This window comes from Haemorhous mexicanus, chromosome 11, assembly GCF_027477595.1.
Source record: "Haemorhous mexicanus isolate bHaeMex1 chromosome 11, bHaeMex1.pri, whole genome shotgun sequence".
NCBI classification, from domain to species: Eukaryota; Metazoa; Chordata; class Aves; order Passeriformes; family Fringillidae; genus Haemorhous; species Haemorhous mexicanus.
The window spans coordinates 23,548,283-23,574,030 of NC_082351.1; the positions used below are offsets into that span (position 1 = coordinate 23,548,283).

The following is a 25,748-nucleotide window of genomic DNA, read 5'->3' on the forward strand; positions in this document are numbered from 1 at the left end:
TTATGAGGAATTTAATGCAACATTTGTTGGAGTTTCACACTGTGGGATGGTGGAGGAACCCAGGCTTTGAGGCTCCCAGGGTATGTGCCTGGGTCTGCCACGAATTTGGAGCTCTCCCAGGGACAGCTTTTATGCATTGCAGCTTTTGTTTCAATTTTTTAACATTTTTGTTTAAAGGAGGATTCTGACACCAGGAATTTCTCATTGATGCACTTTCACTTCACCCATCATTTCATTATCTGCATGTTCAGATGCTGCAGTTCTTCATTCCATCCAGCCTGGAGTGTCTCCCTGAGAGCAGCCTGGAGTTTGGGGATCTGGCATTGGAGCTGTCCTGAGTCAAGCCTGAACTGAAGAGCAGCTTCAGCTCAAGGCAGTTCAGACCTCCAGGCTGGAGCCACGAGCTCTGGAGAGCCCCAAAGCACAGGCTTTTCAAGAAAATCCACTTCTGTGGAGTACTGGAGCTGCACCTTTTAATTGAGGAGAAATTAGGTGTTCTCTGAAACCCAAGAGTGAAATACTCAGTGCAATTTGTGGAAGGCTGATGACCTTCACTACAAAGGTGATCCTGGCCTTGGTTTTTATCAGGTTATGTAACAGCAGTGCTGAAAAGTGTCTAAAAACCCTTGTGAAAACCTCTGAGTGTCTGTAGGGTTTCAGTTCTAATTTCTGCAGAACTGAACAAAAATTCCAAGCACAGCTCCCAGGCAAAGTTCTCAGTGAGATTTCCTTGATTACCTCCTGCATTTACTGCTCCCCCATGGCAAGGGGGGCTGTGGGCAGTCACACCCCAGCCAGACTGAGAGGTTTTTAAGGTGTCACTGCTGCCAGTGGTTTAACCTTAGCAGGAGCTCAGGATTTCCACCTGTGTGGCTGAAGTGCTGCAGGAATCCAGGTTCTGGAGCTGTGGATCTCTGTTCTCCTCTCCCTGGTGCTCTGGGGGGAGCTTTGTTCCCTGAACAGACCCAGCACCCCCTGGCTAGGGCTGGGCTATGGCCTCTGAGGCTCCTGGAGGAGCGAACACCCCAGGAAATACAGAATATTCCTGGCTGGGCTAGTTCCCAGTGTTCAGGGTCCCTCAGGAGTCACCAGGAGCTCTGGCACAACTCCCTCTGCCACCAAGGCTGCAAAAGAGAAAGAAAAATGGCAAGGGAATCTTGGTGCCTGAACTTGGGCACCTGGGTTTGTGTGTGTGCCCCAGCTCACACTCCTCAGGTGCAGAGGAGAGAAGGGGGGATCTGGCACTGGAGTCTGGGACAGGTTCTGGAGTTGGCACTGTAGCTGGGCCTGCCAGGAATGGGGAAGGAGCCTCTGCTCCTCTCGTGGTGTCCTGAAAAAGCAAAGACATTTGGGAATAGCAAGGTTACCCAGAGTGCTGGATTCCCTGCCAGGGCTCTCTGGGAGGGGATTCCTGCCTTTGCTGGGTCCTGGCAGGGGATTCCCCCCGAGCACTGCCCGGGCTCAGCAGGGCCACTGAGGATGCAGGTCTGTGTCTGTCTGCAGCCAGGGCAGGCATTGAAAGGCAGGGAAGAGCACACGTGCACGCTCAGAGTGGAATAAGGGCTGATTGCAGTAATTAGATGCTCCTCAGAAGACCATAAATTAACGGTGATTATCATTCTTGGGAGAACAGAGGCAGAAGGTGCAGGTAACGTGGCTCTGCGTTATCACATTTGCTGCATTGTAATGCTCCTTTAATGTTAATATGTACTTTTGTAGTAAAACCTAATTGCAAACACTGAGCAGGAGGAGCCCAAGGCCACAATCGTGTTCCACATAATTACCTGGCAGGGGGGCTCCCCCAGCCAGCAGTGCCACCAGCAGAGCTGGGAGAGCAGGCACAGAGCTGTGCAGGGAGGGCAGGGCTGGTGATGAACCCCAACCCACAGGGTGAAATGTTTGGTTATTGCAGAGCTCTCTGTGCCAGGAGCAGCAGGACCATGCTGGGTTTGCTGTGCAGGGAGGGCAGAGCTGGCAGGGGATGACCCCCAGCCTATGGGGGGAAATGTTTGGGTTTTGGAGAGCTCTCTGTGCCAGGAGCAGCAGCAGGACCAGGCTGGGTTTGCTGCTGTCTCGGGGGGACACAGGCTCAGTTAAGCAGAAGTGACTTCATCCCTGTCCCCAGGGGCTGCTGTGTCACCAGGGACCCTTTGAAGCCTCTGAGTGGCTGCTTTGATGTCTGATGTTGGCACCGAGGGATCTCTTTGCTGTGGTAATTCCAGCCTTTTCCATTCCCAGCTGTGCTGAGGAGACAGAAAACAGAAATTATTTGGAAGATAGGAACACAAATGGAACCCAGAAAGGAGAGGGCATCACAGAGGTGGAAATCCCAGAATATCCTGAGCTGGAAGGGACTCACAGGGATCCCCCAGCCCAGCCCCTGGCCCTGCCCAGACACCCCAAATCCCACCCTGGCACCCCTGGAGCGCTGTCCAAAGGCTCCTGGAGCTCTGGGGCTGTGCCCATTCCCTGGGCAGTGCCAGCACCCTCTGGGGATGAACCTTTCCCAAAATCCAGCCTGAGCCTCCCTCCATGGTGCTGGGGCAGCCCTGGCAGCTGGACCAGCTCCTCCCCAGGCTGCTCTGTGTCCATTGGGACCATTCAGCAGCAGCCCCAGCTCTGGGCAGGCTCTGTGGGACTGGAGCAGCAGATCTGGGGACATTTTGGAGCTTTTCCACCTGTGAGCCTGGCTGTGGCAGAAGCACTGGCCCCTGGCTCTCAGCAGCACCAGCTCTGGGCAGGCCCCAGCTGCCCCTGCCCTGAGCACACCCTTTATGTCACAAAGGAGAAGTGGGGAAGGAAGATCTCTTTTTCCCCTGGAATTTCTGGTGCACACTTTACTGCCTCTGGCTAAAAAGCAGCACAATTTTTAAAGGAAAAAACGTGTAGGTGTTTAATACATAGTGTTGACATGTACTTTTTTTGTTCCTCTTTTTTTTTTTTGGAAAATGTAGCATTGCCAGGAGGGTTTTGCATCTGAAAAGCCAACCCTGCCCGGGCCCTGGCAGCCCTATCAGCAGTTCTTATCTGCAGCACCAGCTGACAGCCCCTCACCACTGGGAAATAATTGCCGTGGAGTCCGGGCAGTAATTACTGTGTTGATGAAACTTTTCTCTGTGCTTGCCTTGTGATATCTCTGTAACCCACAGGGCTGACAGCATCATTTCCCTTGCACAGACCCTGCCGTGCTCCTGGGAAGGGCTGGGGGTTTCCACTTTGCTGAATTGCTGAGGCAGCTAAGGGAAAAGCTCAGCCTTGCAAAGCCCTGGCTTGGGACTAAGGCTGAGCAGTGCTGGGCTCGGGGCGGCCATCCATGGGAGCCATGGCTGTGGAGTTCCAGAACAGCTCCTCAAAGTTAGTTAGGAAGGAATCAATCCCAAAATAAGCAGCTCCAGGCAGGGGAGGGTCAGTTTGTGTTCTGTGGGCAGTGTCAGTCTGGGACCCTGGATTTCCCCAGGCATGGTGAGCCCAGCCGTGGGGGCCCAGAGCCAGGGTGAGAGTGGCACCTCAGGAGGTGATGTGCTGGTGAACGTGCTGCTGCTGCTGGGTTCACGGGGGGACTTGGTGATCCCGGGGGTGACTCTGTGATTTCAGTGAGTATTTTGCATTCCTGTGGATGCAGGGTTAAGGTAAGGGTACCACAAAGATGAGGGGGCTCCCCAGAGGCACTGACACATCCCTGCAGCCCTGAGCCTCTTCCAGCTGCTTGTTTGAGCAGAGCCCTGTTTCAGGGGCTCAGGGGGTGCTGTGGGTCACTCCCTGGGCCTCTCCCTGCAGGATTGTCCCCTGTAGGCTCAGCCAGAGGGCAGGGAGCTCTCCTGGGGCTGGGGGATGGAGCTCAGGGCGAGTTCTGCTGCAGAAAGCCCCCGCTCCCTTTGCTGCTGCTTTGTTGGAGTGAGTTCATCGCCCTGCAGAGCATTCAGAGCACACAGAGCCAGCCCAGCTGAATCTGAGAGAGCAGAGCTCAGCCGGGCACTGCCCCTGTGTTGTACAAACACGATCTGGTGTTTGGAGGCAGTAATAATGGCTGCTGATTCTGAGCTCATCAGCAGCAAAGCCTGGAGGGCCCCTTCAGTACAGTGGCAGTTATGCAGATGGTTCCCAATTTCCTTGCTGAAGGTGGATGCTGGAGTCAGGGTTTGTTCTCATCGGGGCTTTCAGCAGCAGGAATTGGTCCTTGAGCACTTCTGGCCCCTCCTGTGAGTGGGTGATGAGAGCAAAGGGCCCCAGATGGAGCAGCCCCTGCAGAAGGAGCATCCCTCATGGGTGGAGTGGAGGTTCCCTCCTGTTTGTTTTAGAATAAACAGGAACAAAAGGAAGGAGCAAGGAAAACTGCCAGGGGAGGAGCAGGAGGGGCCGGGGGAAGTCTTGCTTGGAGAGAGCTCGTGAGATGGGTGTCACAGAGAGTGAGTGACTTCCCAGGGGCACTGCCAGGGCACCCTCCTGCCCCAAACCACTGTGGGTGAAGAGAGCATTCAGCCTTGGAGTCAGCTATCCATAGAATGGGTGGGAAGGGACCCAAATCCCAGCCAGTGCCACCCCTGCCATGGCAGGGACACCTCCCACTGTCCCAACCCCAGTGTCCAGCCTGGCCTTGGGCACTGCCAGGGATCCAGGGGCAGCCCCAGCTGCTCTGGGCACCCTGTGCCAGGGCCTGCTCACCCTGCCAGGAAGAATTCCTTCCTGATATCCAATCTAAACCTGCCCTCTTTCAGCCTTTCCCTCCAAAATGAGTAAAAAACCCAGAGCTACGGGCACTGGAAAGGGAATCTCCTCTCCACAGAGCAGGCCCTCTGTGGATCCTGGAGAGCTGCTCTGACACCACCATCAGCTGCTTTGAGCACAGCACAGCTGGACACAGCTGGACACAGCTGGACACAGCTGGCTTTGCAGGAGGAGAACAGAACTGCTCTGCAGGGACCATCTCCAGTCCAGCAAGGCCAGTCCAATGCAGAGCCAAAGGTAGGACTCTGTGTGTAAGAGATGAGTGCAAAAATATCGACTGGCAGGATTTATTTGTTGTTTGAAGTGGCTTAAGCAGGCATGTAATAGTAATAAAAATAGAAACCATCATGCTCAGTCATAGAAACTGCCTCATGTTTTGTCTTTGAGGCAGAAGGTTAAAGAGAAGCAACAGTGAATTCTTGTAGATGAAAGCAAAAAATGTGTGTCCCAACCCTACCATGTCCCAAGTGATTTGGGGGGTGTTTATGTTTCTGCAATAACAGCTTTTCTAGCACTGTTAATTGCTCATTAAGCACCATCCATTCAGTCTTTAGCTGCCTCTGCCACAGCAGGGAAAGCTGAGGCTTAGCCCTGCCCAGGCCCTGAGTCTCATGGTTTCACCAGTGAAAAACAATGTGCGTGTTGTAAATTGAATAACTCGAGTGTTCACAAGCTCCACGTTGGCCTTACCTCTAGAGACACTTATTTAAGAGAGGGAGTAGGAGGACAAAACAAGCGAGGAACAATATGCTCTCATCCTCCTCTTGTTCCTCTGATTTACATCTCCAGCATCAGAGCAGCCTGTAATGTTTAATGGAGATAATTAAATATCATTTGGAGACAAGATAGCGCTTTTTAGTGGTGGAGAAGCTCCTGCTGAACCTCGAGCTGGCACCAGTAATTCAGCAGGGAGCTGGAGGGGAGAGGCACCGGGAAGCTCAGCAGACTCTCCTAGGTGGCAGGAAGGAAAAGCAATGGAAATCAATTCCTTTAGCCAAGGTGCTTAAACGTGATTAGAGCTGGAGAAAGTCTTGTGAAAACTGGTATTAGGGAGTAGTTAAGATTTATTCTGGTGCCTTAATTGGAGGACCAAGGAAGTCAAGTGATTTGATTCTCCAGAACTTGAGAATCAATGTTGTTTTAGCAGGTTTTATTGACTGGAAGATGAACTCTGATAAGGACTGGAGATAAGGAAAGGAGGTCAGGCCTGCAGATGTCCCCGGTGGTGCAGAAGGGACCGAGCCCTGCCTGGGCTGGATCTGATCAGACTGAGCCAGCCTTTCCTGGGGCACAGCCCAGCCCACCCAGCAGTGTGCCCAGGGGGTCTGGGGCTCGGGGGCTGCCCGGAGCCCAGCCCGGGGTCACGGGCTCGGGAGGTGATGCCCAAAACAGCAGGGACTGAGTCAGGTCCCAAAATACCATTGACCAAATCAGCAAATCATTGAGCAAAGCAGCTCGGCTTGGAGCAGAACCCAGCTCGGTGCTCGGTGCTCTCTGTCCCAGCCCAGCTCAGAGCAGAGCCCAGCTCAGTCTCTCTGTCCCAGCTCAGTCTCTCTGTCCCAGCTCAGTCTCTCTGTCCCAGCTCAGTCTCTCTGTCCCAGCTCGGTGCTCTCTGTCCCAGCTCAGTCTCTCTGTCCCAGCCCAGCTCAGTCTCTCTGTCCCAGCTCAGTCTCTCTGTCCCAGCACTGGCAGCAGGTCCCGTTTGTCCCCAGTCCCGTTGGTGTTCTCAGGCTCCTGGAGGCTCTGTCCCGCAGGGATCAGGGGTGAGGGGCTGCAGCTGCTGCAGCTGTGCCGTGCAGTAGGGCACCAAACGGCTCAAGGCACCAATAACCAGGCTCTGCTTTTTATCCTGTTCAAACTCATTAATCAGCTACAGATTCACATTGGTGTCTGCGGCTCCTTAGCGTCTGTCAGGCCAGGGATGAGTTAAACCTGTGAGCTGGTTTGGGTGTAAAATTCGGGTTTTTCCCCCCAGATTGCTCACTCTGAGCACCGCGAATGGTCTGAACGCCCGGCAGTGAATTGCGGTGGTGTCGGGGGGGTCACTCGGAGTTAACTCGGAGCTGGGGATGAGCACTGGGAGCTGCGGTGGGATCGTGCAGGACGGGATCACCTCTCAGGTTCGGGTATTGCTGGAATTGTCACCGCAGCGGCTGATCTGAGCTGCAGATTTGCTTTGTTCCTGCAATGAAAAGGCAGCGTTAGATAATTAAGAGAGAAGCGCTTCCCTGATGCTCTGGGTTAGCCTTGATGCACGCGGGTGCCTCCCAGAGATACGGGGGATCGTGGAACGGCTGGAATTTGGCAGCTCCTGAAACGATAGACTTTTTGTAATTAAATCTCATTTAAATGAGCACCTAAATGATCTTGTATTTGGTGGGATTACCCATTGCCGGTTTAGCATAACAATAACCGCCCATCTGCGTGGCACAGCCCGAGGATTGCGCAGAGCCGGGGTAGGAGCGATGATGCTCCGGGCAGTTGCCATGGCAACGCTGTTCTAATTGTGACACATCAGTAGCAACAAGAATTGGCTGGCTCCAGTCAGCGCGTTAATTAAATGCAAGCTGGCAGCGCTCGGAAGGAATGCTGGGGAGGAGGAACACCTCGGGTGCCCGGAGATCATCCCAAGCCCTGCCCTGCTCCGGGCTCTCCTGCCTGGTGCCCTCCGGTGGGATGAGCGATGCGGAGGGGCCGGGGGAGCCCCCTGGGGCCCGGGCAGGGCTGGGGAGAGGGGCTGGCACAAAGCTGGCTGTGGCACAGAACCTCCAAAAGGGCATTTTCACCGAGGGAAATGCTGCTGGCTGCTGGCACAGCTTCAGGGGGAGCTCTGGGGTTCTTGGTCTTTGCAGGGGCATCTGAGCAGCTGTGTGTGGGTCCAGCCCGTGTGGGGCTGGAGCTGCTGCCCACACGCCTAGTCTGACCCTCTTCTTTTATTGTTTTGACGTTTAAATGGCTATTCTTTAATACAAGGAGTCATTTTCCTTGTGCCAGGGTTTAAACTCTCAACGATGGCTGGTCAGGAGCAAAGGCTCTGCTGCCTTACCCAGGAATCTTCCATTCTTTCAGCAGCCTGACCACATTCCCTGCTCACTTTCACCTTAAGAGGTTGAGAGGGACCCTAAATCCCAGCCAGTGCCACCCCTGCCATGGCAGACACAGCTCCCACTGTCCCAGAGTGTCCCAGCCCCAGTGCCCAGCCTGGCCTCAGGCACTGCCAGGGATCCAGGGGCAGCCCCAGCTGCTCTGGGCATGCCAATAAATAAATGAATGAATTAATAACGAGAATAAATGAATTGCTGACTGCTCTGGGTACTTGGCTGCAGCTTTTGGTGCCCCAGCACATTCCTCAGTCCATACCCAGCCCTGTGGGGCCTGAGGACATGTCCTGCCATAACAAGTTTTTTCTAAATAGCCAAAGCAATTTGTAAATGCTCTGCTTAAACCAATAATTACATTAGCATTTCAAAAGACACTGAAAAAATTGCTTCCTTCATATATGTATATTTGTCATGTTCTTTACTGCCAGTGCTGTGCTCCAAGGTCTTTAAGGAGAAGTAATAAGTGTGGGATTATCCTTTCCCTCTTCCCCTCCTGCACTGGCACTGCCTTGCACTTCAAATTCCCCTGAAAGTCTGCGAGCAGAATTAGATCTTACTTTGTATGCAAATCCATGGAGTAGATTCCCAGTGTGGGCCTGGGTCAGAGCTCAGACACTGAGGGATGGCAGCTGGCTTTGGGGGTTTGTGGGCCTGGGTCAGAGCTCAGACACTGAGGGATGGCAGCTGGCTTTGGGGGTTTGTGGGCCTGGGTATGAGCTCAGACACTGAGGGATGGCAGCTGGCTTTGGGGTTTGTGGGCCTGGGTCTGAGCTCCCTGACACTGAGGGATGGCAGCTGGCTTTGGGGTTTGTGGGCCTGGGTCAGAGCTCAGTGGCACTGAGGGATGGCAGCTGGCTTTGGGGGTTTGTGGGCCTGGGTCTGAGCTCAGTGACACTGAGGGATGGCAGCTGGCTTTGGGGGTTTGTGGGCCTGGGTCTGAGCTCAGAGACACTGAGGGATGGCAGCTGGCTTTGGGGTTTGTGGGCCTGGGTCTGAGTTCAGACACTGAGGGATGGCAGCTGGCTTTGGGGGTTTGTGGGCCTGGGTCAGAGCTTAGACACTGAGGGATGGCAGCTGGCTTTGGGGTTTGTGGGCCTGGGTCTGAGCTCCCTGACACTGAGGGATGGCAGCTGGCTTTGGGGTTTGTGGGCCTGGGTCAGAGCTCAGTGACACTGAGGGATGGCAGCTGGCTTTGGGGTTTGTGGGCCTGGGTCAGAGCTCCCTGACACTGAGGGATGGCAGCTGGCTTTGGGGTTTGAGGGCCTGGGTCAGAGCTCAGTGACACTGAGAGATGGCAGCTGGCTTTGGGGGTTTGTGGGCCTGGGTCAGAGCTCAGTGACACTGAGGGATGGCAGCTGGCTTTGGGGTTTGAGGGCCTGGGTCAGAGCTCAGACACTGAGGGATGGCAGCTGGCTTTGGGGGTTTGTGGGCCTGGGTCAGAGCTCAGTGACACTGAGGGATGGCAGCTGGCTTTGGGGGTTTGTGGGCCTGGGTCTGAGCTCAGACACTGTGAGATGGCAGCTGGCTTTGGGGTTTGAGGGCCTGGGTCTGAGCTCAGTGACACTGAGGGATGGCAGCTGGCTTTGGGGGTTGTGGGCCTGGGTCAGAGCTCAGACACTGAGGGATGGCAGCTGGCTTTGGGGGTTTGTGGGCCTGGGTCTGAGCTCAGTGACACTGAGGGATGGCAGCTGGCTTTGGGGGTTTGTGGGCCTGGGTCTGAGCTCAGAGACACTGAGGGATGGCAGCTGGCTTTGGGGGTTTGTGGGCCTGGGTCTGAGCTCAGTGACACTGAGGGATGGCAGCTGGCTTTGGGGGTTTGTGGGCCTGGGTCTGAGCTCAGTGACACTGAGGGATGGCAGCTGGCTTTGGGGTTTGTGGGCCTGGGTCAGAGCTCAGTGACACTGAGGGATGGCAGCTGGCTTTGGGGGTTTGTGGGCCTGGGTCTGAGCTCAGTGACACTGAGGGATGGCAGCTGGCTTTGGGGTTTGTGGGCCTGGGTCAGAGCTCAGTGACACTGAGGGATGGCAGCTGGCTTTGGGGTTTGTGGGCCTGGGTCAGAGCTCAGTGACACTGAGGGATGGCAGCTGGCTTTGGGGTTTGTGGGCCTGGGTCAGAGCTCAGTGGCACTGAGAGATGGCAGCTGGCTTTGGGGGTTTGAGGGCCTGGGTCTGAGCTCAGTGACACTGAGGGATGGCAGCTGGCTTTGGGGGTTTGTGGGCCTGGGTCAGAGCTCAGTGACACTGAGGGATGGCAGCTGGCTTTGGGGTTTGAGGGCCTGGGTCAGAGCTCAGACACTGAGGGATGGCAGCTGGCTTTGGGGGTTTGTGGGCCTGGGTCAGAGCTCAGTGACACTGAGGGATGGCAGCTGGCTTTGGGGGTTTGTGGGCCTGGGTCAGAGCTCAGTGACACTGAGGGATGGCAGCTGGCTTTGGGGGTTTGAGGGCCTGGGTCTGAGCTCAGACACTGAGGGATGGCAGCTGGCTTTGGGGTTTGTGGGTCTGGGTCAGAGCTCAGTGACACTGAGGGATGGCAGCTGGCTTTGGGGGTTTGTGGGCCTGGGTCAGAGCTCAGTGACACTGAGGGATGGCAGCTGGCTTTGGGGGTTTGAGGGCCTGGGTCTGAGCTCCCTGACACCGAGGGATGGCAGCTGGCTTTGGGGGTTTGTGGGCCTGGGTCAGAGCTCAGTGACACTGAGGGATGGCAGCTGGCTTTGGGGTTTGTGGGCCTGGGTCAGAGCTCAGACACTGAGGGATGGCAGCTGGCTTTGGGGTTTGTGGGCCTGGGTCAGAGCTCAGTGACACTGAGGGATGGCAGCTGGCTTTGGGGTTTGTGGGCCTGGGTCTGAGCTCAGACACTGTGGGATGGCAGCTGGCTTTGGGGTTTGTGGGCCTGGGTCAGAGCTCAGTGACACTGAGGGATGGCAGCTGGCTTTGGGGGTTTGTGGGCCTGGGTCTGAGCTCAGTGACACTGAGGGATGGCAGCTGGCTTTGGGGGTTTGTGGGCCTGGGTCTGAGCTCAGTGACACTGAGGGATGGCAGCTGGCTTTGGGGGTTTGTGGGCCTGGGTCTGAGCTCAGTGACACTGAGGGATGGCAGCTGGCTTTGGGGGTTTGTGGGCCTGGGTATGAGCTCAGACACTGAGGGATGGCAGCTGGCTTTGGGGTTTGTGGGCCTGGGTCTGAGCTCCCTGACACTGAGGGATGGCAGCTGGCTTTGGGGTTTGTGGGCCTGGGTCAGAGCTCAGTGGCACTGAGGGATGGCAGCTGGCTTTGGGGGTTTGTGGGCCTGGGTCTGAGCTCAGTGACACTGAGGGATGGCAGCTGGCTTTGGGGGTTTGTGGGCCTGGGTCTGAGCTCAGAGACACTGAGGGATGGCAGCTGGCTTTGGGGTTTGTGGGCCTGGGTCTGAGTTCAGACACTGAGGGATGGCAGCTGGCTTTGGGGGTTTGTGGGCCTGGGTCAGAGCTTAGACACTGAGGGATGGCAGCTGGCTTTGGGGTTTGTGGGCCTGGGTCTGAGCTCCCTGACACTGAGGGATGGCAGCTGGCTTTGGGGTTTGTGGGCCTGGGTCAGAGCTCAGTGACACTGAGGGATGGCAGCTGGCTTTGGGGTTTGTGGGCCTGGGTCAGAGCTCCCTGACACTGAGGGATGGCAGCTGGCTTTGGGGTTTGAGGGCCTGGGTCAGAGCTCAGTGACACTGAGAGATGGCAGCTGGCTTTGGGGGTTTGTGGGCCTGGGTCAGAGCTCAGTGACACTGAGGGATGGCAGCTGGCTTTGGGGGTTTGTGGGCCTGGGTCAGAGCTCAGTGACACTGAGGGATGGCAGCTGGCTTTGGGGTTTGAGGGCCTGGGTCAGAGCTCAGACACTGAGGGATGGCAGCTGGCTTTGGGGGTTTGTGGGCCTGGGTCAGAGCTCAGTGACACTGAGGGATGGCAGCTGGCTTTGGGGGTTTGTGGGCCTGGGTCTGAGCTCAGACACTGTGAGATGGCAGCTGGCTTTGGGGTTTGAGGGCCTGGGTCTGAGCTCAGTGACACTGAGGGATGGCAGCTGGCTTTGGGGGTTGTGGGCCTGGGTCAGAGCTCAGACACTGAGGGATGGCAGCTGGCTTTGGGGGTTTGTGGGCCTGGGTCTGAGCTCAGTGACACTGAGGGATGGCAGCTGGCTTTGGGGGTTTGTGGGCCTGGGTCTGAGCTCAGAGACACTGAGGGATGGCAGCTGGCTTTGGGGGTTTGTGGGCCTGGGTCTGAGCTCAGTGACACTGAGGGATGGCAGCTGGCTTTGGGGGTTTGTGGGCCTGGGTCTGAGCTCAGTGACACTGAGGGATGGCAGCTGGCTTTGGGGTTTGTGGGCCTGGGTCAGAGCTCAGTGACACTGAGGGATGGCAGCTGGCTTTGGGGGTTTGTGGGCCTGGGTCTGAGCTCAGTGACACTGAGGGATGGCAGCTGGCTTTGGGGTTTGTGGGCCTGGGTCAGAGCTCAGTGACACTGAGGGATGGCAGCTGGCTTTGGGGTTTGTGGGCCTGGGTCAGAGCTCAGTGACACTGAGGGATGGCAGCTGGCTTTGGGGTTTGTGGGCCTGGGTCAGAGCTCAGTGGCACTGAGAGATGGCAGCTGGCTTTGGGGGTTTGAGGGCCTGGGTCTGAGCTCAGTGACACTGAGGGATGGCAGCTGGCTTTGGGGGTTTGAGGGCCTGGGTCTGAGCTCAGACACTGAGGGATGGCAGCTGGCTTTGGGGTTTGTGGGTCTGGGTCAGAGCTCAGTGACACTGAGGGATGGCAGCTGGCTTTGGGGGTTTGTGGGCCTGGGTCAGAGCTCAGTGACACTGAGGGATGGCAGCTGGCTTTGGGGGTTTGAGGGCCTGGGTCTGAGCTCCCTGACACCGAGGGATGGCAGCTGGCTTTGGGGGTTTGTGGGCCTGGGTCAGAGCTCAGTGACACTGAGGGATGGCAGCTGGCTTTGGGGTTTGTGGGCCTGGGTCAGAGCTCAGACACTGAGGGATGGCAGCTGGCTTTGGGGTTTGTGGGCCTGGGTCAGAGCTCAGTGACACTGAGGGATGGCAGCTGGCTTTGGGGTTTGTGGGCCTGGGTCTGAGCTCAGACACTGTGGGATGGCAGCTGGCTTTGGGGTTTGAGGGCCTGGGTCAGAGCTCAGTGACACTGAGGGATGGCAGCTGGCTTTGGGGGTTTGTGGGCCTGGGTCTGAGCTCAGTGACACTGAGGGATGGCAGCTGGCTTTGGGGGTTTGTGGGCCTGGGTCTGAGCTCAGTGACACTGAGGGATGGCAGCTGGCTTTGGGGGTTTGTGGGCCTGGGTCTGAGCTCAGTGACACTGAGGGATGGCAGCTGGCTTTGGGGGTTTGTGGGCCTGGGTATGAGCTCAGACACTGAGGGATGGCAGCTGGCTTTGGGGTTTGTGGGCCTGGGTCTGAGCTCCCTGACACTGAGGGATGGCAGCTGGCTTTGGGGTTTGTGGGCCTGGGTCAGAGCTCAGTGACACTGAGAGATGGCAGCTGGCTTTGGGGGTTTGTGGGCCTGGGTCAGAGCTCAGTGACACTGAGGGATGGCAGCTGGCTTTGGGGGTTTGTGGGCCTGGGTCAGAGCTCAGTGACACTGAGGGATGGCAGCTGGCTTTGGGGTTTGAGGGCCTGGGTCAGAGCTCAGACACTGAGGGATGGCAGCTGGCTTTGGGGGTTTGTGGGCCTGGGTCAGAGCTCAGTGACACTGAGGGATGGCAGCTGGCTTTGGGGGTTTGTGGGCCTGGGTCTGAGCTCAGACACTGTGAGATGGCAGCTGGCTTTGGGGTTTGAGGGCCTGGGTCTGAGCTCAGTGACACTGAGGGATGGCAGCTGGCTTTGGGGGTTGTGGGCCTGGGTCAGAGCTCAGACACTGAGGGATGGCAGCTGGCTTTGGGGGTTTGTGGGCCTGGGTCTGAGCTCAGTGACACTGAGGGATGGCAGCTGGCTTTGGGGGTTTGTGGGCCTGGGTCTGAGCTCAGAGACACTGAGGGATGGCAGCTGGCTTTGGGGGTTTGTGGGCCTGGGTCTGAGCTCAGTGACACTGAGGGATGGCAGCTGGCTTTGGGGGTTTGTGGGCCTGGGTCTGAGCTCAGTGACACTGAGGGATGGCAGCTGGCTTTGGGGTTTGTGGGCCTGGGTCAGAGCTCAGTGACACTGAGGGATGGCAGCTGGCTTTGGGGTTTGTGGGCCTGGGTCTGAGCTCAGTGACACTGAGGGATGGCAGCTGGCTTTGGGGTTTGTGGGCCTGGGTCAGAGCTCAGTGACACTGAGGGATGGCAGCTGGCTTTGGGGTTTGTGGGCCTGGGTCTGAGCTCAGTGACACTGAGGGATGGCAGCTGGCTTTGGGGGTTTGTGGGCCTGGGTCTGAGCTCAGTGACACTGAGGGATGGCAGCTGGCTTTGGGGGTTTGTGGGCCTGGGTCTGAGCTCAGTGACACTGAGGGATGGCAGCTGGCTTTGGGGTTTGTGGGCCTGGGTCAGAGCTCAGTGACACTGAGGGATGGCAGCTGGCTTTGGGGTTTGTGGGCCTGGGTCAGAGCTCAGTGACACTGAGGGATGGCAGCTGGCTTTGGGGTTTGTGGGCCTGGGTCAGAGCTCAGTGGCACTGAGAGATGGCAGCTGGCTTTGGGGGTTTGAGGGCCTGGGTCTGAGCTCAGTGACACTGAGGGATGGCAGCTGGCTTTGGGGGTTTGAGGGCCTGGGTCTGAGCTCAGACACTGAGGGATGGCAGCTGGCTTTGGGGTTTGTGGGTCTGGGTCAGAGCTCAGTGACACTGAGGGATGGCAGCTGGCTTTGGGGGTTTGTGGGCCTGGGTCAGAGCTCAGTGACACTGAGGGATGGCAGCTGGCTTTGGGGGTTTGAGGGCCTGGGTCTGAGCTCCCTGACACCGAGGGATGGCAGCTGGCTTTGGGGGTTTGTGGGCCTGGGTCAGAGCTCAGTGACACTGAGGGATGGCAGCTGGCTTTGGGGTTTGTGGGCCTGGGTCAGAGCTCAGACACTGAGGGATGGCAGCTGGCTTTGGGGTTTGTGGGCCTGGGTCAGAGCTCAGTGACACTGAGGGATGGCAGCTGGCTTTGGGGTTTGTGGGCCTGGGTCTGAGCTCAGACACTGTGGGATGGCAGCTGGCTTTGGGGTTTGTGGGCCTGGGTCAGAGCTCAGTGACACTGAGGGATGGCAGCTGGCTTTGGGGGTTTGTGGGCCTGGGTCTGAGCTCAGTGACACTGAGGGATGGCAGCTGGCTTTGGGGGTTTGTGGGCCTGGGTCTGAGCTCAGTGACACTGAGGGATGGCAGCTGGCTTTGGGGGTTTGTGGGCCTGGGTCTGAGCTCAGTGACACTGAGGGATGGCAGCTGGCTTTGGGGTTTGTGGGCCTGGGTCTGAGCTCCCTGACACTGAGGGATGGCAGCTGGCTTTGGGGGTTTGTGGGCCTGGGTCAGAGCTCAGTGACACTGAGGGATGGCAGCTGGCTTGGGGGGTTTGCGGGCCTGGGTCTGAGCTCAGTGACACTGAGGGATGGCAGCTGGCTTTGGGGTTTGTGGGCCTGGGTCTGAGCTCAGTGACACTGAGGGATGGCAGCTGGCTTTGGGGGTTTGAGAGCCTGGGTCAGAGCTCAGTGGCACTGAGGGATGGCAGCTGGCTTTGGGGGTTTGAGAGCCTGGGTCTGAGCTCAGTGACACTGAGGGATGGCAGCTGGCTTTGGGGTTTGTGGGCCTGGCGGAGCTGAGGTGACCACAGTCATACCTGAGCAGGGCTGGGGCCGTGCTCACCTCCTGGGCACTGCAGGGGCAAGGAATGGTTTGTGGGGCTGGTTTGAGGTTCTGCATACTGGTTGGGCTGGGAGCATACTGGGAATACTGGGCTGCCTCAGTGTAAGGGGCAGTGGTGGGAGCACCCTCCCTGGACGTGGCACTCGGGGCTCTGGTCTGGGTGACAAGGCAGGGACCAGCAAGGGCTGACCTTGGAGGGCTTTTCCCACCTCGGGGACTGTGTGATCAGCAGCCCCCAGGGAAGGGCTCCTGGAGGCTCCCTCCCCTCAGTCTGCCCTCAGGGAGCCATAAAGCAGGGGCACAGGCTGCACACCAAGTGCCTGCTCCCAGAAATGGGCACCCTGGAGTGGCCAAACCAAGAGGGAGTTGGGTGGGTCTGGCAGAAACCATCCCCAGCTGGTGCCAGCAGGGACTGCCAGGGCTGTGTGCCTGGCAGCTCCCACTGCAGCCCCCAGGCTCACTGCTCACATCCAGGGGTGAGAGTGAGCAAGCTGTGGGGTCTCTGTGCTGTGGGCAGTGAAGATCTGGCACCAGCTGTGCAGGGGAACAAGTTCTGTTCTTCTGGGGAGGCCAGAGGGTTTCATTTGTGATGGGGGAAGGCTTGGGCTGAGATTTTGTGAGCCTGATGTGTGGGTGATGGAGGATGTTCAGTTGCTGAAGCAAGCGGAGGCAAAGGGAATTTATTAACTGGAGTGTCTCAGAAAAAGAGCAGTTTGATCTCAGGGAGAGCCAAGTGGGCCAGACTGGCTGGACATAAATCAAGCATTCATGTGGCTGGGTCAGGGCAGGCAGAATTGGAGTGAAGGACAGAAAAAGGTGTTGAAGCTTGCTCTGTAAGATGAACCTTCTGTGGGATCTCTGCTCTCGTTAGGCCATGGTCTGGGCTGGAATAGCTGGGTGTTCATCCTGGCAGAGCTGCAGCTGGAGGGCTCAGGATCCCTGAGTGGGATGGGCACTCGGTACAGCCCAGTCAGGGCAGGAGGAGCCCTGTGCTGGGGCTGCCTTGCCCTGCTGGCCTGGGTCAGCCCCTCTTGTGAGGCTGCCCTGAGGCTTCACTTGCTCCTTTTGCTTTGGTTTCTCAGTATCAGCTTGCTGTGTGTGACTGCTTCATATATGTATATTTGTCATGTTCTTTACTGCCAGTGCAGAATCCATATTCTGGATTATGGATTTAATTTTGCAAGGCCTGAACACCTGAAGTGAGAGGGCTGCTTGCTATCCTGATGTGTGACTGTGTGATTTACTGGGCAGTGAAACAAAACTGCAGCCCCCAGGCTGGTTACAGAGCCTGAGTGGGGAGAGAAGCACCAGGGCACCTGTGCCTCTCCTCTCCAGGCTGTGAATAATGCTGGCAGTGTTCCTCAGTGCTGGCAAGGCAGAGCTGCACTCACAGTTCCCATTGCCATGGCAACCTGGGCACATCCAGGAGCTGCTCCAGGAGCTGCTCTGGCTGAGCCTGGCCTGGCCAGGAGCACCCTGTGCCTCCCCCAGCCCAGATCCCACCTGCCCACACCCACGGGGCTGCAGGAGCTCCTGCTGCTGGCTCCCATCCTGCTGCTCCTCACAGGAGGAGGCCTTGGGCTCGAGGTGCTTCCTGCCCTGCCTTCCTCCTGCAGCTTCCTGCAGCTTCCTCAGGGCTCCGTGCAGAGGGAGGCAGAGCAAGGTCTGATCCCTGCTGTGCATCCCTGCAGCTTCCAGGGGCTGTGCATCCCTGCTGTGCATCCCTGCAGCTTCCAGGGGCTGTGCATCCCTGCTGTGCATCCCTGCAGCTTCCAGGGGCTGTGCATCCCTGGAGCTTGCAGGAGCTGTTCATCCATCCCTGAGGCTTCCAGCTCTGAGTTTGGAATACCAGAGTCATCTCCTCCCCTCCTCCCAGGCCCTACCCCTGCCCCTGCCATGGGAAGCCATCCCCCCTTGTCCTGGCACCTGTTCTTCCCCAGACCTTGGGGGTCTTTACTCCAGGGAAAGGCACCTCCATCCAGTGTGGGAAGACACAGGAACCTAAAAGCTGCTGCAGGATTTCCAGGGAAACCCAAACACCACTCCAGGGTCTCCTGTCTTAAGCAGTAAATGCCAGCACCTCCTCTGCTCTGATGGAGCCTTCCTGGAAGAACACTGAATTCCTGAACCTGCTGGTCAGAGGTTTACCTGAGCACATGGTCAGCAGGAGGTTCAGCATCTAAAGGTGGGGGTTTTTAAATGCCTTTCCATTCTTTGGGATTTTCTGACCATTTCTTAGCTCCATGTACCCAGGGTGACTGCAGAGGGAAATCCAGAACCCGGGGTGGTTTCTCAGCGTGCAGGTTCTTCAGAACTCATTTATTACACATGACCATTTCTGAAGGCCATCCCATTTTGAGCTGCCCATTTCCTTGCCCACCTGTGTGTTTATTCACACACATTAACTTTGCACCCTGTTTGTCTCTTTATGATCAAATCCTTCCACTGACACTCCTTGTGCTCATTCCTCCATCTCAGGTAAATGAAGCTGTCTTAAAATAATTTGATCTGAGTTTATTTTCTGTTCTGGAATGCTTTAATAATTTAAGAAAAACTGGGAGAGAGCTTTGCCTGGAGTTCCCTGGGCAATGTTTGGTGAGGCAGGAGTGTGTGTGTGTGTGTGTGGGGAGGCTGCCTGGGCTCTGTCCCTAAAGGCAGTGTTTGATCCTGGAATGTTCCTGGGAAGGTCAGGGCCCAGCCAGGACTTCCTGCTGTGCTGCATGGCCGAGGTTGAGGTCGATCTCATGGAATGCTTCAGAGCCTTCCACAGCTCCTCTCTGGAACTGGGCATGGGGCTTGGCATTTGCAGAGCTTGGTGACTGCAGGGCTTGGAGAAACCTGGGCTGGTGGGGACACCGTGTGCCCCTGGGAACATTGTGTGTGTCCCTGGGGACATTGTGTGTGTCCCTGGGGACATGGTGTGCCCTTGGGGACATTGTGTGTCCCTGGGAACACTGTGTGTGCTCCTGGGGACATTGTGTGCCCTTGGTGACACTGTGTGTCCCTGGGGACATTGTGTGCCCCTGGTGACATTGTGCATCCCTGGGGACATTGTGTGCCTCTTGGGGACACTGTGTGCCCCTGGGGACATGGTGTGCCCTTGGTGACATTGTGTGTCCCTGGGGACATTGTGTGTCCCTGGGGACATGGTGTGTCCCTGGGGACATGGTGTGCCCCAGGAGCAGCCCTGTGCCAGTCCCAGCCCTGTGCAGTGCCCCCCACCCTGCAGAGGCACAGCCCTGGGGTATCACGGTATTTTCCTCAAAAGCTCGAGCTGGGGCTGGCAGGGTTGGGTTTTTCTCCTTTTACATTGAATTATTCAATAGCTGAAGTGAGTAAAATTAAAGATTTCTAGACTGGTGACGTTTGGAATATAAGAAGGATAGCAAAATCTGTTTCATTTGAACTCTAATCTCTGGTCATGTATAAAATGAATAAAATGCAATAAGTGTGGAGAAATATGATTTACAACAGCAGCCAGAGTCTGGCTCTGAATTCCTGAAAATGCCAAGATTGTGTGTCAGTCAATTTAGCAGTGCAGTGGCGAGGGGGAGCAATGAAATGAAGGCTTGCTCTTTTTTCCTTTCCTTTTTTTTTTTTTTTTTTTTTTTTGTTTTTTGTTTTTTGGAAGAAGTGACAGATGAAGAATTATTTCTAGCTCAAAAAAGCCAAGTGCTCAGCCCAAGAGAGAGGGAAAAGCCATTATTGTAATAATAGAAGTGGAGGATGTACATTACTCCTGCTGCACTTTGTGTTTGTCTCCTTTGGTGATGTGTAACTTATTTTAGAGCTATGATCACAAACAGGAAAGCCAAGCAAGAGACGTTAGACAGTTCTGAGGACTGATAATGGGATTTCTGGAGCTCTTCCCTCTGGCTGTGCCTGAAATCCAGCCAAGCCCTGACTGAAATCTCTGGGTGACCCAGCAGGGGTGGGAGGTGTCAGGACCCTCCTGCACAGGGAGCAGCCCATGGCTGGGTCCTTCATCCACTGCAGACTGTGTCCATCACCTGTGGACACCTGGTCAGCAGGGAAGGAGCACCAGGAGAGGGGCCTGCAGCTGTGGCTGTCCCCCTGCTGTCACCAGCCAGGCCAGGGATCACAGCCCATCCCATCCCCTCCCATCCCATTATCCCATCCTATCATCCCACCCCTCAGTGGGGCACGGGACCCTCACCCAGCAGGGCACTGAGCAGCAGCAGCAGGGACCGGGGGGAGCAGAACCTCTCCTGCCCAGGGCTGGGGGTGCACAGAGCTCACTGCCAGCCTCCCTGGCCTTGCAGGGTCATTTCTCCTGCCCATCCCTGACTCTTCTGTGCAGGGACAGTGAAGCCCCAGCCCCAAACCCCTTCAGTCCCCTGCTGGCCTGAGCCAGGGCCAGCCCTGTCCTTGTCTTGGGCAGTGACTCCCAGGTGACTCCAGGCAGCCCTGGGCCCCTTCGCTCTCTCTGAGCCTGCCACAGAAAGCCACGGCAGCATTGGAGGAACCTGCTCAGTGCTGTCTGTGTGGGGCTGCCTCTGAGGCTGCTTCAGTTCTCTCTCAGCCATCAGATGCTGCTTGAAAGCAGCACTTGCTTTTTTCCATTGCTGCTCTGTCCAATTATCTGGCTAATTTAATTTCCTTCCAGATAAGCTGTTAGTTTCTCTCGCAGGCTGGAGGGACAAAATTCCTCCTCTCTGCATCTGCATCAGCACCCTCAGAGCAATTCAGCATTTGCTATTTTGAATTATCACACAAGTTATGGATATAGCCCATAAACGTTTATTTTTGGTGCATGCAAATTTCTTGCATAAGGAGGTTCCTAATATAAGGGAACAAGTTGTATAAAATATTTAGCTGGAATAACTGATAAATTTAAAATACAGACATTCACTTCAGCTCTCCTCCACACGTTTGCTGTGATCCTCGAGCTGGCACACTCGATGTGCTGGGTGCTCTGGGAACGTGGCAGTTGAGTGGTGGCTCTGACAAGGTGACATCGGGAGCAGCAGTTTCAGCCTGCAGGCACTGGGAATTGGGAATTTGTCCTTTTAGTCCTGCTCACTCCGTGCTGGCTGCTCTGCGTGTGGCCCCTGCCGGGGAGCCTCTCTGGGAACGTGAGTGAGTTTTCCTGTGGATGGCTGAGCCTCCTGCTGCCAGGAACGTGCTGGGACAGGATACCCCAGCATCCCTGCATCCCTGCTGTGGGGGCTGCCCCAGGGGCTGGGACACGGCTCTGCCCTCAGCAGGCTGGAATTTAGATGCTTCTGTTGGAGGAATTCTCATTTTGTTGGCCTAAATTGTTATGGGAATGAGAAATTGTTCCCTGGCAGGGTGGGCAGGCCCTGGCAGAGGTGGCCTGTGGTGCCCCTGGATCCCTGGCAGTGCCCAAGGCCAGGCTGGACACTGGGGCTGGAGCACCTGGGACAGTGGGAGGTGTCCCTGCCATGGCAGGGGTGGCCCTGGCTGGGATTTGAGGTCTTTATTCACATAGCCAGTTCTTTATTCACATAGCTCGTTTTTACAGGAAATATCAGAAGGCACCGTGTTAAACCTAACTGGTTAGCAATACACTGAAACCCAGTTTGGGGGGCAGTAAATGGCCTTTGTGGGTCAGTAAATGCTCTTTGTGCCTGTCCACCAAACCCTTCTGTTCTTGGACAGTTTGCATATTGTGTTCACTGATTGCCATGGGACAGATTCCTTGTTTTCACAGGTGCAAGTGGTTCTCTTACAGAAAGGTCTGTGGTGCTAGCTGCTTTCATTCTGGTTTTGGTGCTAGCTGCTTTCACTCTGGTTTTGGTGCCAGCTGCTTTCACTCTGGTTTTGGTGCTACCCTCTTTCACTCTGGTTTTGGTGCCAGCTGCTTTCACTCTGGTATTGGTGCCAGCTGCTTTCACTCTGGTTTTGGTGCTACCCTCTTTCAGTCTGGTTTTGGTGCTAGCTGCTTTCACTCTGGTTTTGGTGCCAGCTGCTTTCACTCTGGTTTTGGTGCCAGCTGCTTTCACTCTGGTTTTGGTGCCAGCTGCTTTCACTCTGGTTGTGGTGCTAGCTGCTTTCACTCTGGTTTTGGTGCCAGCTGCTTTCACTCTGGTTTTGGTGCCAGCTGCTTTCACTCTGGTTGTGGTGCCAGCTGCTTTCACTCTGGTTTTGGTGCCAGCTGCTTTCACTCTGGTTGTGGTGCTAGCTGCTTTCACTCTGGTTGTGGTGCTAGCTGCTTTCACTCTGGTTTTGGTGCCAGCTGCTTTCACTCTGGTTGTGGTGCTAGCTGCTTTCACTCTGGTCTGTGCTGCTAGCTGCTTTCACTCTGGTTTTGGTGCTACCCTCTTTCACTCTGGTTTTGGTGCTACCCTCTTTCACTCTGGTTGTGGTGCCAGCTGCTTTCACTCTGGTTTTGGTGCCAGCTGCTTTCACTCTGGTTGTGGTGCTAGCTGCTTTCACTCTGGTTTTGGTGCCAGCTGCTTTCACTCTGGTTTTGGTGCTACCCTCTTTCACTCTGGTTTTGGTGCCAGCTGCTTTCACTCTGGTTTTGGTGCCAGCTGCTTTCACTCTGGTTGTGGTGCTAGCTGCTTTCACTCTGGTTTTGGTGCCAGCTGCTTTCACTCTGGTTGTGGTGCTAGCTGCTTTCACTCTGGTTGTGGTGCTAGCTGCTTTCACTCTGGTTTTGGTGCTACCCTCTTTCACTCTGGTTTTGGTGCCAGCTGCTTTCACTCTGGTTTTGGTGCTACCCACTTTCACTCTGGTTTTGGTGCTACCCTCTTTCACTCTGGTTTTGGTGCCAGCTGCTTTCACTCTGGTTTTGGTGCCAGCTGCTTTCACTCTGGTTTTGGTGCCAGCTGCTTTCACTCTGGTTTTGGTGCCAGCTGCTTTCACTCTGGTTTTGGTGCTACCCTCTTTCACTCTGGTTTTGGTGCTAGCTGCTTTCACTCTGGTTTTGGTGCTACCCTCTTTCACTCTGGTTTTGGTGCTAGCTGCTTTCACTCTGTGCTGGCTTGGCTGGAGCAGCAGGGCCCACCCCACATTTTATAATGTCTGTACCTGTGTGCCCCAGGTGCTGGCACGGGCAGGGGGGTTCGGGGTTCTCAGGAGGGTACAGAGCTCCTGCAGGAGGGGCAGTGCCCTCTCCCAGCCCTGGCACACCCAAATCTCCCAGGGCACGTTTGCACTCGGGTCCTTTCACCTCCCGGGGTTTTGCAAATGCACGGTGCAGGGGAAGCTAATTTTAATTTTTATTAAAAAGTGTTTATCATTCTTATATTTGCACAACATAATGTAGAGAATGAGATAGAATCTTCAGATGACCTGGAAAAGCCTTCTGGGAGATTTATAAACCGTCTACTTCATCTGTGAGAGCATTTGTTTTAATTCTCATATAAAAGTGAGATAAATTGGCTTGTAATAGCACGAGTCCAAAAATATCTCAAGTTACCACTTTATTTCCATATTGCAACATAACACAATTCAGTGCATAATTAGAAAGCTGAATTGGGGAAGAGGAGCAGTTGCTCCTGATTAGACTGAAGGCAAAGCTTTAGCCTGCTAAAAGGGTTTCTGACTCCTAAAGGGACTTTTCAAAGTTCTGCAGCTCTGAGTTAAGTTGTTCTAGAAACTGCAAGTTCAGTTCTTCTGGGCCAGCAGCTGGAAATCTCTCCTGGCTTGGCAAAGGCAGAGGCCTGATCCTGCAGTGCTTTGCTTCCCAGAGAAATCACAGTTCGTGCAAAATTAGCCATTGAAGTATTTTGTTCTATAAAAATTGCCTGTTATTAGATGTGTGTATTCCAGACCAGTCCAATTTTCTCTCGAGGTTTTGAAGGCAATTTTTGTGATTTGCATGAATAAAGCAAGAATCTGGAAAACATAAAAATCTAAAATTCAAATGGAAATCACTTATGTAAAAGCAGTGATAAAATCTAGGTGCTTTTGCATGTGAATGATGTCCTCGGGGTTGGGTTTGCTCCAGTGCCTGCTTCAAAGTCGCTGCATTTGCAATGCAGTGTGTGAAGTTGGGATTTGTCAGTCTGCTGGGGAGAGAAGGAGATTTGGGTGAGGGTGACCCTTCAGAAGGGTTTGTCCTTCTGTCAGAGCAGATGTGCCTTCAAACCCTGCAGGGGAGTGGTTCTGGGAGACCAACTCCAGACTGGTTTTAGAAAGCCTGGATTTCCTCTGGCAACTCTGCCAGTCATGGGATGGGACCCTAAATCACCCCCAGTGCCACCCCTGCCATGGCAGGGACACCTCCCACTGTCCCAGACTGCTCCAGCCCCAGTGTCCAGCCTGGCCTTGGGCACTGCCAGGGATCCAGGGGCACCACAGCTGCTCTGGGCACCTGTGTCAGGTGCCCACCCTCCCAGGATCAATTCCCAATTCCCAATCTCCCATCCAGCCCTGCCCTCTGGTGGGAGAGCCGTTCCCCATGCTGTCCCTCCAGCCCAGGTAAATGCTCTCTCTGCAGTTTCTTGTAGCTCCTTCAGGCCCTGCAAGGCCACACTTGTGTCACCCCAGAGCCTTCTCCCCTCCAGGCTGGATGAGCTCCATCCCAGTTCTCATTCATATCAACTTCCAGCATCTCTCACTAAATCTGCATCTTAATTTCTTAATTTAATCTCAGGTTTGGGAGCTGCCAGGTTCAGCAGGCAGCTGTAAAAAGCACGCATGAGTTATTAGAGTCCCATTGTCAGTTAAATCTGATCCTTTGTACTCTAAGTCACCCATTTGCATTCATCTAAAATGCTTCCCGAGAATTTATCAGAAGAAGTGAAATAAGAAATGAAATAGTTTCACGTAAACTGCATTTTTATGTCTGACTGGTAAAACCACAAAGCAGAGATAAAACACATAAAACTGAGGCTCTGCATAATAAGCATATCTATTAGTTTCCCTTATCTTTAGGCTGCTCCCATTTGTCATGAGAAGCTTTGTGTGTCACTCATCCCTCCTTGTTCTACAAGCGCTCTTTTCTGCCTCCCTTTTATCTCCCATCAGCGTTTGCCAGGTGGGAGCTCTGGAGGTGCTGCCAGAGACCCCTTTGATTAAATAATCATCTCACCTTCAACCCTTTCCCTGCAGGAGAAACCAAACCCAGCTCCCGAGCCCTCCTGCTCTGCTGGGCTCAGGATGGAGGGGAAGGCTTGGACCCGAGGCTGAGGCAGCTCCAGTCAGAGCAGTTCCCCTGGGGCAGCCCCTGGGCACAGCAGCTGCTGCCTGTGCTGGGCACTGCTGCGGGTGCCCCTAATTACAGATTTCACAATTAAACCTCTGGGAACTGTGGGAAGGCCCCTGAAAGGCTCAGGCAATGAGGCTGTTGGTGGATCAGGCAGAGATTTGTGTGGGACATCACGGTGGCTGCAGGGCAAAGGTCTCAGCTCACTCATCTGCACTGCAAACTGGTTAAAAATCGGTGTAAAATGGGGGTGGGTGTGTGAACTGCTGCAGCCTGGCCGGGCCTGTGGTGTGTAACGTGCAAACTGGTTAAAAATTACTTTACAACTGGTGTTTGAGTGTGAGGGGCTGCAGTCTGGCCAGGCCTGATGTGTAATGTGTGCAAATTGGTTAAAAATGACTTTACAGTGGGTATTTATGTGTGAACTGCTGCAGCCTCCACCGATGGTATGTAACATATCCAGACTGGTTAAATCCCCTTCCAGCAGGTACTCATTTATGTGTGAAGTGCTGCAGCCCTGCCCTGGTGTGTAACACATGGAAACTGGTTAAAAATCCCTTTCCAGCAGGTATTTCTGTGTGTGAGCAGCTGCAGCCCTGCCCTGGTGTGTAACACCCCCAGACAGGTTACAGTCCCTTTCCAGCAGGTATTTGTGTGTGTGAGCAGCCCCAGCCCTGCCCTGGTGTGTAACACCCCCAGACAGGTTACAGTCCCTTTCCAGCAGGTATTTGTGTGTGTGAGCAGCCCTGCCCTGGTGTGTAACACCCCCAGACAGGTTACAGTCCCTTTCCAGCAGGTATTTGTGTGTGTGAGCAGCCCCAGCCCTGCCCTGGTGTGTAACACCCCCAGACAGGTTACAGTCCCTTTCCAGCAGGTATTTGTGTGTGTGAGCAGCCCTGCCCTGGTGTGTAACACCCCCAGACAGGTTACAGTCCCTTTCCAGCAGGTATTTGTGTGTGTCAGCAGCCCCAGCCCTGCCCTGGTGTGTAACACCCCCAGACAGGTTA

At 55.2% G+C, this 25,748-nt stretch overlaps 1 protein-coding gene across 3 annotated transcripts in view; it reads left to right on the top strand.

Annotated features, from left to right (window-relative positions):
* GRM7 (glutamate metabotropic receptor 7) overlaps positions 1–25,748 on the top strand; it is a 207,159-nt gene that overhangs the window by 159,602 nt on the left and 21,809 nt on the right. The window lies entirely within an intron of this gene.